Source organism: Sinocyclocheilus anshuiensis, unplaced genomic scaffold (assembly GCF_001515605.1).
Source record: "Sinocyclocheilus anshuiensis isolate Anshui unplaced genomic scaffold, SAMN03320099.WGS_v1.1 scaffold1162, whole genome shotgun sequence".
In the NCBI taxonomy this organism is placed as follows: Eukaryota; Metazoa; Chordata; class Actinopteri; order Cypriniformes; family Cyprinidae; genus Sinocyclocheilus; species Sinocyclocheilus anshuiensis.
In genome coordinates this window covers 2,045,513-2,046,568 of record NW_015540875.1, presented here as the reverse complement: position 1 = coordinate 2,046,568, position 1,056 = coordinate 2,045,513, and the positions used below count along the sequence as shown (strand labels likewise).

Below are 1,056 nucleotides of genomic sequence, written 5' to 3'. Positions count from 1 at the left end.
ATTTCTCCGATCACAAATGCAGACATGGTTTTATGTTTACGCGGTGCAATACGCAACGCAACGCGTAAAAACACAGTATAAGTCATTAAAATCAGTAATTATGTCCCCACTGGATGCAACAAATGCCTCGTTTGTAATGGGTTTTATTGGTTTTGTCTCGTCGCGACGAGGACACATGGAAACACAGTATGGTAAGGGACGTAACATTTCCGTCACACGCTTGAGGTATTCGGCCAATCACAATGCACTGGATAGCTGGCCAATCAGAGCACACCTCGCTTTTCAGACCGATGAGCTTTGTAAAAATTGACGCGTTTCAGAAAGGCGGGGCATAGAGGAGAAACAATAATGTACAGTATGTGGAAAATAATGTGTTTTTTTAACCTTAAACCGCATAAACACATTGCATTACACCAAATACACCAAATAATATTCTTTTTAGCAACGTCATATGACCCCTTTAAGACTGTTCATTACATCTGAAAACAAACTATCAGCCATGCTCAGTGGTGCAATGTAACGAAGTAATAATACTTTGTTACAGTACTTAAGTATTTTTTGGGAGTATCTGTACTTTACTTGAGTTTTTATATTTCAGCCAACTTTTACTTTTACTCCACTACATTTCCTAATTAAAATGTATACTTTTACTCCGATACATTTCCCCGAAGCATATTCGTTACTTACTACAAAATAGTCAGAAGTCAGAAAAACATGGACTGCAGGAAAGCAGGTTTGACAAATCAGTGGTCTGACGTTTGCAAGTTAGTCTCATGCTCATGTGCAAACAAGTGCACGCACAACCGTGAATGATTCATTTTCCACTCAAGTCGAGTCTGGGGTGTGCGGTACAGCATCGTCTGCGATAATATGGTAAGTGTTGCTGTAATGATGTGCGATCTGATATTATCAAGAAGGCTATATCACCAAATCACACACAGTGTTGTTGATTAATTTGTCTATTAAAACTCAATATTCCAGGCATTCTAAATTGTAGACAGCAAAAATGCTTCTGTAATGCTTTTTTATTTAAATAATTTAATATAGGTAAACTTA

The 1,056-nt window shown here is 37.6% G+C and overlaps 1 protein-coding gene across 1 annotated transcript in view; it reads right to left on the bottom strand.

Moving 5' to 3' along the window:
- Positions 1–1,056, bottom strand: part of LOC107688260 (CUB and sushi domain-containing protein 3-like) — a 311,798-nt gene that overhangs the window by 270,474 nt on the left and 40,268 nt on the right. The window lies entirely within an intron of this gene.